The sequence below is a fragment of the Mustela putorius genome, unplaced genomic scaffold, assembly GCF_011764305.1.
Source record: "Mustela putorius furo isolate JIRA1106 unplaced genomic scaffold, ASM1176430v1.1 tig00003834_pilon_pilon_pilon, whole genome shotgun sequence".
Lineage (NCBI taxonomy): Eukaryota > Metazoa > Chordata > Mammalia > Carnivora > Mustelidae > Mustela > Mustela putorius.
Genome location: NW_025421987.1, coordinates 53,159,514 through 53,172,025, shown reverse-complemented (window position 1 = coordinate 53,172,025; position 12,512 = coordinate 53,159,514). Strand labels below are relative to the sequence as shown.

At 38.6% G+C, this 12,512-nt stretch overlaps 1 protein-coding gene across 1 annotated transcript in view; it reads right to left on the bottom strand.

Moving 5' to 3' along the window:
- Window positions 1-12,190, bottom strand: part of AGTR1 (angiotensin II receptor type 1) — a 46,504-nt gene extending 34,314 nt beyond the window's left edge. Inside the window, exons 1-2 of the mRNA XM_004754445.3 lie at window positions 11,902-12,190; window positions 1,810-1,892 (exon numbers count right to left, since the gene is read on the bottom strand). The gene's annotated coding sequence lies outside the window, so the exon portion shown is untranslated. The remainder of the gene's footprint in view (window positions 1-1,809; window positions 1,893-11,901) is intronic.
- Window positions 12,191-12,512: the final 322 nt, after the last annotated feature.

Here is a 12,512-nt window from a genome sequence, read left to right as displayed (position 1 = left end):
TCCTATAAAACAAGCTCTGAAATGCTGTTTACACATTACTGGTTTAAATCAATAAGAGGTCAGAGTTCTTTAGTTGTAAGTTGGTAAAACGGGCACTGCAATGTTCAGAAACTCTAAACACACCTTTTGTATTTCAGTAGAGTGCCTATGGATTGGGTGGGGGTCTTGGAGATTATTTTACAAGAAACCAAAGGCAAAGTTGCTAGTCAGTGGCAGAATTAGTATAGCATTAGTACTTTAACAAACAAAAAATAACTTCTTTGAAGTAAGCATGTTTTGCCTATTCATCTGCAACTTAATGGTTTGAAAAAGTTGAAGATTTTATAGTGTTTTTTTTTCACTGTTTTGTTATTTGTAAGGAAAACATCATATTATTTTGAAAGTTTTGCTACAAATATGTGACTGTTAGAAACTGAGGGCTTCCAAAACAAGAGAAGGGAGGCTGTTCATAGAATCATTTCCATCAGGAACTTCCCTGGATTACTGTCTTGCTTTTTCTGTTATAAGGCTGATGGAGTATTATGGACAAACAGTTCTTCTGCTCAGAACTCTTAGGATATAAAATAAAGTTTCCTATTTAGGACATATATTTCAACATACTTTTTCTAGAGCTGGATTTTTGCTGAAAACATGTATAGCCCAGCTTTCTAAGCTTAACTATACCTCAAAAACAAAACAAAACAAAACAAGCAAACAAAAAACAAACAAAAAACCCCCCAACCTAAGGATTTCCAGTGACAGAACTCCGTAGAATGTTTCTATTTTTGTCTCCAAGATTAAAGCAATCCTAAATAGTTTCCTAATACCACCATGGAGTGCCTTCCAGCAACTGTTTCCCATTTGCCAATGAAGCAAAGAAAAATAAAATCACCTCTAACATTTGTCTGCCCACCCAGCACCTGTCCTGTCTTCTGCTTTGATAAAATGTAATCACAATATATTAAGAAGAGGAAAAGCTACTCTCTTTATTCTCTCTGGGGGGACTATGGAGTGTCTCCCATGTTAATTTAGGAGGGTGAGGGCTTGTTCCTTGAGCTGTTTTTGTGAGGAGAAAAATATCTTTTGATCTGGAAAATACAGGAGTCTTTTTATGAAAAATAATCAGGTAGAACAATATGACAGGAAGTGGATGGGCGGAGCAGTCTCTGATTACCCACGCTGCCCTCTTAGGTTCTGAGTGTAATGCCCAGCTGCATGTCTCCATGGGATTCATGCCTACTAGGGGGCTAGACTATATGGGTATTAAAGGGTACTTTGCCTCCAATTCCACATTGCCCTTTTTGCCTATATCTTACTGGAGTAGGGGAAACTTTTATAAGAATGAGACTCAGAGACACCTGGATTTTCTGAAGGTGAGTTTTAAGGTTTATGGTCCTTGGACGTATGGTCTTTGGACATGTGCTTCTGGAAGTGAGTGCTTCATAGAGCCCAACCCCCCCATTGGGTGGCTGAGGAGAGAACACCATCATTTCCTTCCTGGTTCTCTGAAAGCCCTGCAGAGTATGAAGAACAATCCACCAATGGCCACAAGGAGATCCTTGTCAAGGGGTTACAAATCTCTCACATGGTTTACATTAACAGATGAATATCATGGTAATTCTAAAATTGTTTACATTTAAAATTATATAAATATGTATGTTCTAAAGCTGCATATAAGGGATGAGATAAGACTGGAATTTCATTCTTTTCTGCTTCCTCTGTTTCTGTCATTAGACAATGGTGTGTGTGGTTTCTTGTGCTACCTCCACCATTGACACATTAGAGAAAAACCACTGACAGATGCAGTGCTATAGGTATAAGATATTTTACCTGGATCAGAACTTCTGGGATGGCTTCTACGTCTAGTCAGATGAAAGCTCAGCCATTTTAGACCAATTTATCATATATTCAACCTGAAAAGAGAAAAGAGTAATGAGATTCACTGAATATGGTCAGATTTTCATTTTTTAGTTGATAGAATAAATATTAACACTACATCTTAAATGTGTTTTTGAAGGGAATGAAACTCTCTGGTCCATATCAAGGATATGTTTATCCTTATGTAGAGTTAGGCTGCACAAAGTGGCAGTCTGTTATATGGGATTTCATCTTCTTCCTGGTTATAGTCAACATGTTCCCCATACCCTTGTAGATACACACTAGAGGAGAAAAACAATGTTTTGGGGTAAAATAAAATCTTATTCTAAGACACTTCTGTAGACATAACTAGTAATATAAGAAATCTCATAATAGATTAGATACTTATGAATCTACAGTTAAACTTTGATAAATGATTCTTTTTAATATAAACCTATATAAGTGTGATTGTACAAGAACTGAAAATAAATCTTTTTTAAGAGATCTGGTTTTTTTTTGTATGTCTGTTTTTATTTTTCACTGTAGTGACACATCTTGTGGTATAAATGTCAAGTTATAAAAAGAGTATAAAAATAAAAGTTTGTGTCTCCTAGCTCATGTCTCATGTCTCAGATCCACTTCCTAGAGGTACTTACTACTAACAGTTTCAAATGTATCTTATTTTTTTTAAAGATTTTATTTATTTATTTGACAGACAGAGATTACAAGTAGACAGAGAAGCAGGCAGAGAGAGAGGAGGAAGCAGGCTCCCTGCCAAGCAGCGGGGCTCGATCCCAGGACCCTGGGATCAGGACCCGAGCCGAAAGCAGAGGCTTTAACCCACTGAGCCATCCAGGCACCCCATATTTTTTAGGACTTTTAAAAAAGCATACATATGCATACAAATGTGTATATACACATTTTTTTTCATTTTACACATCATACTATTCTGCTCTTTGCATTTTTGTTAAATTTAATATGGCTAGAACTCTCTATACTGTATATATACATCTGCCTCATTTATTTTGATGACTATACAATATTTCATTCATTGCACTGACACATGATGATTTATTCAGCCAGCCCCCTGTTAATGGGCCTTACGGTCTTCTTTTTTTCAGTTTCCCTTTTTGGCTGCTTAAGAACATGCCTGAATGATCCTGTTTATACATATGCATTTTTTAAACTATGTATCATTAGAAAAGTTTAAAATTATTGTTGAAGCAAATAGTACAATCCATGTTTTTGAGAGATACTTAAAAATGTCCTCTATAAAGGTTATATGATGCTAAAAATCTGTCTTTTATAAAATCTCAAATATTTTTCTCAGGGTGATAAATATAAAGTATATATTTGTCTTGATTTGCATTTCTTTAGTTATGAATGAGGTTGAGCTTTTTGTTTTCTTATCATTTGTAGTTATTCTTCTACTAGTTTGCCCAGTAATGGCCTTTGCTCATTTTTCAATTGGGTTTTTCACTGTTTCTCATTTTAAAGAGCTTATACTGGGGTGCTTGGGTGGCTCAGTGGGTTAAAGCCTTCAGGTCTTGATCCCAGAGTCCTGGGATAGAGCACTGCATCTCTGCTCAGCAGGGAGTCTGCTTCCTTTCCTCTGTCTCTGCCTGCCTCTCTGCCTACTTGTGATCTCTGTCAAATAAATAAATAAAATCTCTAAAAAAAAAAAAAAAGAAGAAGAGCTTATGCTATGTTGGGAAAACTAGCATTTAACATGTAATGTGTGGCAAATAGCTTTCTCAAGTTCCTGTTTATCTTTTGACTTTGTTTATTGTCCTTTTTACATATGATGATTTTAATTTTTTTATGTAGCTAAATTAACCAATATTTTCGTTATGGATTTGGGGGATTTTTTTTGAAGATTTTATTTATTTATTTGACGGACAGAGATCACAAGTAGACAGAGAGGCAGGCAGAGAGAGGAGGAGGAAGCAGGCTCCCAGCTGAGCGGAGAGCCCGATGTAGGGCTCAATCCCAGGACCCTAAGATCATAACCCAAGCCGAAGGCAGTGGCTTTAACCCACTGAGCCACCCAGGTGCCCTACAGGACATTTTTAAGTAAGAAATTTTTTTAAAGCTGAAGAGTTATTCAAGAAGACAATAGGCATATTCCAGATTACTTTTTAAACCACAATATATACCAACTTTACTATAACATTCTTATTTGGAATGATTTTGGCATTACAAGAATCTCTTTTTATCCCTGAATTTCAGTGGGTTTTTTTTTTTTTTTTGTTATAGCAATAAGACATTTCCCATGAGATTATTTCTCTTAAAAAAATACCACCTTGGTATGAACCTTGTGAACTTCTGTAAGGCCCTAGTGTATCTTAGGGTAAAAAAAATCAGAAAGGGTTGGATTTTCCAGTATCATTTTCTACAGAGTTAGTAGAAGTTGTCTAAAGATCTGAAATCTATACCAAAAAAAAAAAAAAAGGAAAAAAAAGTCACTTTTGATCTTAGCCTTGATCTTAATAACTCTCCAAAGCTTTTAAGATCTGTTATATATTTTTCCTAGTCTTATCTGGTCTACAAAGATGCAGACATTTAAAAAGTATATCAGTGAATTTAACCATACATCAGTGCTAATATAATTATTTTCATTAGAACACTAAAGACCCAAGTAAGGCCATAATGTCAACTTGACAAGAATCTGTCGAACACACACACACAAGCTGAATCACACTCGTGATTTATGTTTTGCTTTGTTCACTTATGATTATCTTTCCTTGCCAATAAATATTATTAAATAGGTAAAAATGACTATATAATGTCCCATCATATAGCTTAACCTAATAGGAACTTAGAAAAGAAAAGATTTTTGTTTCTTTTAAAAATTTATTCTATTAACCTAGTTGATTAAATGCCAGAACACATTCAAGAAATCATTACGTAGGAATCACATCAGATACTTTTCCATTCCTGATAAAGTGGCAGCATTTAACTGTGTGAAGGTTAAGGGCTGGGATCCATCAGGGTACAATGTGTTTTATGTGAAGTGACATCATTTGCACAGAAAATTACTACAGCTGGGCTCATGGAACATTCTTGTTCTAGTGGTGTATTACACAGATTTAGAAGCATGTAAAATGCATTTGAATTGGATTAATGAGAAGAGTTTGGGTCAAAAGGTGAAGAAAAATGTATGTGATAATGAAAGTATAAATATATGAATTTTGTAGAAGAAATCCCATGTTTTTCAATTTATTTAGAAGAAAACCTGGTATGGATTCTGTGCAATGGCAATCACAAATGTTTGGTCTTGTTGAGACTAGCAGGTCATAAGAGAATCATTGGTACTTTATCATTTATTAGCTCTAAGAAATTTTGCTGCTGTGTGCAGTATGTCTCCTAGGCACTACCACCCTGCTAGGCCCCTACAACTTGGCATTATGGCAGCCCTGTGTTGACTGTATCCTAAGCCATAAGTTATAAATTAGATAATGTAGTGTTAGTGCTGCCTAAACTTCCAGATATAAGCAGCTGGGGAAGTTCTATTTCCCAATGATGTCCCTTTGTCGCTGGGAAAATTGTAGATACTCAGTCCTGTTGACACACCTCTCCTCTCAAACATGATCACAGGGAACCCAGACTCATTTTGACCAATGTCAGTAAGCCCCTGTCAGAACAACAGGCTTTTGGCCAGATCCAGCTGACATCTCTCAGAGAATCTACATGCACTAGGAGAAATTGTTTAGAGACTCAATCATTTGGGGAGTCACTGGCTTAAAAGAAGTCACCATTTGCTTGCAGACTGACTAGCTAGTAACTACATTCAACTAGTTTTATGAGCCATGCTTGTAGACAATTGTTTATATTAAAGCTAAAAGACTGATATAAAATTTCAGTTGGAAGGCTGAATAGTTTGTGTAGGTAGGGAATCACTTGTTCAAGAGAAAAGTTTTTTTCTATAGCATCAGAACACCAAAAGGGAAAAAGAATAAATTTTAGGTAAGTTATGAAAAAACATAGAGATAGCAAACCTTAACTTTTAAATAATGAGCTGTCATAGTTTTAGTATTTATTTTCCAACTAAAGAAGGAATTTCTAGAATTCTTCATTATTACACTTAAAGGTAAGATGACAGACAAATATTACAGATAAAATCTTGTTTTTTTTCTATGAAACAGAACTTGATTTAAAATTATAATGTTAAATAAATTCTCAAATAATTAGTTGGCCTTAAAAAGGAGACAGCCAAATGTAGAGTAGACAATGTGGGGTGACAGCTAAAAGTACAGGAATCAAAATTCCTGTGTTTAAGTGTTTACCAGTTACCACATTTGGGTGAGTTATTTATCTTGTTATTACTCAGTATCCCAATCTACAAAATGAGGATAAAGCAATGCCTATTTCATAGGGATGTTGTGAGAATTAAATAAAAACAGTATTAAAGGCTGTGCTCAATAAATGTGAGCTTTATGTAAAAATGTTACTTTAGAGAGCGTGCACAAGCATGAGAGGGGTGGGGCAGAGGGAAGAGGAAACACCGCCTTGAGCAGGAAGCCTGATGGCGCTGGATCCTAGAACCCTGGGAAATGACCTGAGCCCAAGGCTGACCCTTTACTGACTGAACCATCCTAGGTGATCATTCTTTTTTTTTTTTTAAATTTTGATCATTCTAAACAAGGTCTAGGTGCTGTATACTTGGACTCTTCTAACTTCATTGTGTGTTTGAATCACCTGGGAATTTTGTTAAAATGCAGATTCTTATTCAGTAGGTCTAGGTGGAGTCTGAAAGTCTGCATTTCTAACAAGCTCCCACATGATGCTCATGATGCTGATCTTTGCCTTGACGCTTGAAGTAATTGTGGATTATTGCTCCTAATATATAGTACAGTGGTTCTCAGTAGGGGCAATGGGATTAAGGAAAATTTGGACAATATATATAGATTTAAAAATACCTCCCAGGTGATTATAATATGCTTGCCCTACCCTTTCCCTAAAGCCTGAAGAACCACTGATTTGCCATTTCAACTTTTATTCTGTTTCTCCTTTTCTTACTCTTTCCTCTACTTTCCCCTTGCCTTTACAGCTTTAGACTAAAAAAATAGTATTAATAGTTAGTTCCCCAATTAGTAAGAGTAAAGCATCAATTTCAAGTCATTTTATTGTGTGTAATAGGGTACTATACTCAAATGAGCTTTGAAGAGTGGTTTCTAGCATATCTCTTCTAAAATATAGGGACCTGGGCTCCTGGGTGGCTCAGTGGGTTATAGCCTCTGCCTTTGGCTCAGGTCATGATCCCAGGGTCCTGGGATCGAGTCCCTCATCGGGCTCTCTGCTCAGTAGGGGGCCTGCTTCCCTCTCTCTGCCTGCCTCTCTGCCTTCTTGTGATCTGTCTCTCTGACAAATAAATAAATAAAATCTTTGAAAAAAAAATAGGGACCTGAAAAATGTATTTAACATTTCCCATGGCTTTAGCTAAAAACAAATAGCAAGCAAGAAGAAAGTGAATTGAGGAGCATTTAGTGATAGAATACAAAGAAGCATTGGATGTGGCGCATATATTATCAAAGGAGGTATACTCCCCTGAGAAAGAGAAAGTTGTGGAAGTGGCTGGAATCAAACAATGTGACCACATTAGATGTTCCACCCGGTCTGAAAAGGAGGACAGAAGGAGGCTTGTTTTAAAAATGGCTTCCCACCCCAGTGTCACTGAGATGCCTGGAGTGTCTCATATCCAAATATGTACTTAGCTTGACCAACATCTCTCTAGGGCAAAGACCATTTTTATACTTCAGTGTTCTTAAGGAGCTAATATTACTCAGATCTATAGTATTTCCTCTGTAAGTATCTTCTACTATTATTGTTACAATTCATACATATAATTCTTCATTTTCCAAGGCGGATAAAAGAACTTTGATTAATATTAATTGGTAAATATCTAAAGACATCATAGAGAGCAAATTAGCAATCATAAACTCTTTTTAATAGTACACAATCATATAATGTGTTCCCCAGTATTCTCACTCTGAAGTTAACCATTCAAAGTTAATCTAAATCTAAATAAGTTTTAACATCATTTGGTGAAGTGTAAAACAGCTTATTTGTGTATAAATTGAACAAGAAATCATATAAAACTTGACCCAAACTGAATGATTATTAATTCTATGATTTTAAATTCTAAGGACATTTAGACTTAAGACTTGGAATATGAAGGCATAGTGTAGTTAAGAAAAACAAAGCATACCCATTTCTTCACCCATTTTCTAAACTATTAACTGTTAGAAAAGTAATTAAATGTGAGACTAGTAACACAATTTAAAATATTCTTAGATTTAAGAAGGAAGCTCTAGTAATCACTGGCAAATTCTAGACATTTATTTCTACTTCAGACATTTGGATGATGCACCTATTTAGGAACCAGATAAATAAAGCAAAAACTTCTAAATTGAGCTGTAAGAATAATGTAAAATACAGCAGTCATACAATATTTATAGCATATAGTGAATCTTATGTTAGTAAAATACTTGAAAGATGGTTTTAACACTCAAGGGAATTGTTTTCCCTTGTGACCATTTGCTACAGAGGATCAAAAATCAGCAGAACTTTCAATGTTAATATGACGACTAATAATAAGATTCATTGTCATATCTATGATCTCTCTATATATACTTTATGTTCTATTTCCAGATATCAAATTTGTCATTAAAATGACCACTGACTAATAAAACATTTGGCAAATATATATATAGCTCATGTATAGTTCCTTAGTTGTTGTTTGTTTGTTTTTGGCTGTGATTTATTTTGGATGTGTTTTAGAGCTTTAATAGGGTAATGGTAGTCATTTTCAAATCAGTTGAAAATGATATTAAATCCCTATGGACACTCCTCGATTTAAGATAGCTTATATATTAAGTCATCAAGAAATTGAATTCTGGTAGCTAAAGTTCATATAATGAATAAAATAGAAAAATGTAAAATGACAGCTAAATTTAGGCTGGAAATGGAACAAAACTTCTTTTGCTTATGTGAACTTTGATATACTATTTTAATAAGTAATTACATGACCGGGAACACAAACCACGTAATTCAGTGACTTTAGGCAGTTTTCAAAGGGAAGGCTTAGAACTATTTTGAAGAAAAATAATAGCACTTTTCAGTGGTGATAAGTTTAAAATGGGAGAAGAGCTTTCCTAACCTGGCCTTGACTGCTTTGTCATAGTTTGCTGGTCCGGCTCTATATTTGTTATTTGCCACAGTGTGTCTTTAAGACAGCTTAATTAGTCTTTAGAACACTTGGATTTACTTCAGACATCTAAATAAAATTCTAATTTGTTCGCTTCCTTGGGAGACTCTCTGGCATAGGCCAGTCATGACTGAGCAGACAAAGCACTAGGTAAACTAATGAGTGTGGGGCTAAAGGCCGGAAGCCTGCATCAGGCAGTCAAACCATGCAAATATTATGGGACTAGGTCTCTATAACAAATCTGAAAACAAAATACAGCATATCTGTTATTTGCTTGAAAAGGATGTGGTGGCAGAGATAAAACTGTAGAAAATACGCATCATATATTTAAGCTGTTAGTTTTAGACTTCTCTCAGCTAAGTATTTTACCAGGGCTTTGGTTAAGTAGCAGATTAAATTTTCTTTCACTATTTTCCCTCCCCGCATAGGGCAAATAATTAGTGATAGTAACAACGACAGTAATAAGCAGCAGCAACAAACAAAAATATACACACACACACACACACACACACACACACACCCCTTACCTGGAACTAGCGGGGAAAAAACACAATGTAAGAAACCCGAACAATCCTCAGATTGTTTGGTTTTTGAATACTGAACCACGAGAAGAGAGTGACAGGAAAGATTTAGGCTTGAAACTCTTGGGATAGGGAGCACTGCCGAAGTGACAGTAACTGAGAGATATTTTATACATCTTTTTTTTTTAATTTTTTATTTTTTATAAACATATATTTTTATCCCCAGGGGTACAGGTCTGTGAATCACCAGGTTTACACACTTCACAGCACTCACCAAATCACATACCCTCCCCAATGTCCATAATCCCACCCCCTTCTCCCAAACCCCCCCCCCCCCCCCCCTCGGCAACCCTCTTAAGATAAGTCTTCCTTTGGTATCAGCGGAACCAGTGGAAGAAAACAAGCTTTCTTCTGACTTGGATGATGGAGAATTTGATTCAGTTTAAGGTCACAGAGGCTTCATCAAGGAGGCTTCATCATTAAGGAGGCTTCATCATGGGCACAAAGAACAATGAAATCAGGAAAAAAAGTGGGGAGAGACAGAGGAGATGACAGAATTGACAGTAATAACTGTGAAACTTTATCAAATGCTGAGACCTGGCAACTGTGGGTACACTCCCTGAGCCATAAACCAGGTTATGGGAACCGGCAGCCATAATCTGGGGGGGAGTAGGGATGGACTTTTGGAGCCGGCACTGGAAACTTAATGATTTTCCAGAATAGATAATTTACCAGGACAGTTATTTAGAGGGTTTTGGGGGTCCCAAATATGGATTAAATGGATAGTTATTTTAGACTATTATTTTTTAAGCAAATAACTAGGAAACAAAAGGAATCAAGGAATTTTATTACTGGAGGGAACCTTAAGGGCGGGGACCTGAGGTTCAGAGTTGTGAAATAACTCTCCTGATAGTACACAGCCACTTACGTGGGTCTCCCCATTCCCAGCTCCTGGAACTTTCCTGCCCCTGCACTGTCTGCTTGTGAAGGTGGCAGAATCCACCACAGCCTGAATAGAGATTATCTGTGTGGAGCCTTTAGAGCTAGGGAAGCACTACAGAGACAGGGAAGCAGGCAGTTTCTTAGCGAGGACTTAGAAAAAGCTTACAACTTATGCTAAAGGAAATAAATGTCTCGGGATCCTGGACACTCACATGCTGTCTACCAAGAGAGTCATGTTGGGGACTAAATACCTTTAGGAGAAACAAGTTGCTCAACAAAGTTTTAAAAGAACAGTAGCATCCCAGATTTCTTGCATCCCTCACTGTTACTTTCTTTTCTCTCAGTGACACTAGAAATAAATGTAGCTAAGTCCCAAATTTGCTCCCAAGAGAAAATGAACACCCGAATGTTTACTGAGAGGAGAGGACTTTGAAGGCCAGTAGTGGAATTCTGATACACCACCAGAAAATAAAGAAAAGGTAAAGAAGCCCCAGTAGGGTTCAATAGCGGGGTCTCTACTAGCTGCCCAAAGACAACGGGACAGGAGACACTTTGAGAAAGACTTGCTGAGGTCTTGGGGAGAAGTAGCAGCCTGAAGGTACAGGAAGACTGGGCTAGACAGTTAAGAAGATTGAAGAATGGAGTGCGAGGTAGGTGATGTGGAGGAAGGGAGCCAAAAAGATTGTCTCTTAAAATCCCGCCTCAGTTACAAACGTGTACTGGCCAGGGCTGTGAGATTGGGGTGTGGAACTTCCCCTGCTTCTCCCCCTTGCCAATCTAATGAATCAAAGGACACCTGGGGAACACCTGAAGGTGGGAGAGTTTGCTTCAGATGGGGGCTATGCCCAGTTCCAAGGACCCACCAGTAGAGTTTGCAGGGAGGAGCGAGGGGGAGATGCGCTGTGCTGGGGTGTTGCCTGGGAAGCAGAAAGGGAGGTTGGGGACACTCCAAAATTCACCTTAGAAATAGCACAACTTTTAAATGGACGCCCCGCGGAGTCATACCGGCTTTTTTCTCAAGCTACCGTGAAAAGACAAGAGTTGGCTGAAAGCCAGGAAGCCAGGAAGAAAGTTTACTTGGTTGCATCCCAGTTCTGCAGATTTCTTGCTTGGACTCAAACGAGTCTGGTCAAATCAGAATGAAATTTTGGGGGCGCGCAGCGGAACAGTCTCAAATTGTGCCCTGTAACCCTGGCGCCCCTCACCTGATTTGGGGGAGGGCTGCCCGTTCCTGGTGGGCGCCGGCCGGAACTAAGCTAGCTCTCTCCTTCGTCCCCGGGAGCCTAACAACACAGCACCCGCAGTTAGGACACCTTGACATAAAATTGAGCAGGCCCACCTCGCAGCCCCACCTCGCAGCCCCCAAACCCGGCATGGGACTTGGTGTCGACTCACCCGCGCCTAGGGCACTGAGCCCACGCCGGACCGCGAGCTGGCAGCGCTGTTGCGGGGCTTCCGCCCGCCGCTTCCGCGTCCCGGGGGTGCGACCTCACTCGTGGGGTTCGCTTGGACTGCTCCCCATCAATCACCGCCCTAGCACGGCAGAGCTGCCAGCCCTTGCCTGTCACCACTGCCTGGGGCCCTGGCTGACAGGCGCTGGAATCATCCTCGATGAGGCAGTTCTGAATTTATAGCGAGGGGCGTTGCTGCTCAGGAGGTTCCAGGGACGAGGCACTGTTTTGCATTCTCTCCTCCTCCGCCCCGCCTCCGGAGACCCTCTTGACCCAACCTCCTCCCCCTCCAGATGCTGACGGAAGCGGGAGGGTGCCAGGATCTTACCCCAGGGTCACCTCTTAGATCTGTGCGCACGTGGCTGGAACTCTGCATTGGGGAGGGTCGCGAAATGGGAGAGAGCTGGGGGTACAGGAGAAACAGTTCAGGTCCGAGATAAATGTTTCCCAACTTTTTTTTTTTTTTTTTTTTTTTAAGCTTGAAAAACTTTTTAAGGAGGAATTAGAGAACTTCTCTTTCCTGTAATTCAAACTTTGACAATACTCTGGTGGGTC